Source organism: Nicotiana attenuata, chromosome 6 (genome assembly GCF_001879085.1).
Source record: "Nicotiana attenuata strain UT chromosome 6, NIATTr2, whole genome shotgun sequence".
Taxonomy (NCBI): domain Eukaryota; kingdom Viridiplantae; phylum Streptophyta; class Magnoliopsida; order Solanales; family Solanaceae; genus Nicotiana; species Nicotiana attenuata.
The window spans coordinates 8189593-8190106 of record NC_031994.1 but is presented as its reverse complement, the minus strand read 5'-3'; positions in this window follow the sequence as shown (position 1 = coordinate 8190106).

Genomic DNA, 514 nt, shown 5'->3' with positions numbered 1-514 from the left:
GTACATGATGCAAATACGGGAGTATCTTGGAGTTCTTGGTCGCCCATTCTTCTCGGACTTGATGTATAAGCAAATCCGAATCTCCAATCACTAGCAACTCTTGGATGTTCATGTCAATGGCCATCTTCAGCCCCAAGATGCAAGCTTCGTACTCGGCCATATTGTTGGTGCATGGGAACCTGAGCTTGGCGGATACCAGATAATGCTGGCCGGTTTCTGATACTAGGACTGCTCCTATGCCAACTCCCTTGAAATTTGCTGCTCCGTCGAAAAACATCCTCCAACCGTCATAGGATTCTGCAATGTCCTCTCCTATGAAGGATACCTCCTCATCAGAAAAATACGTCTTCAGAAGCTCGTATTCTCCATCCACAGGGTTTTCAGCGAGGTGATCTACTAGGGCCTGTCCTTTGATTGCTTTCTGAGTCACGTAGACAATGTCAAATTCACTCAGCAGGATCTGCCACTTGGCTAGCTTGCCGGTGGGCATGGGCTTCTGAAAAGATATACTTCA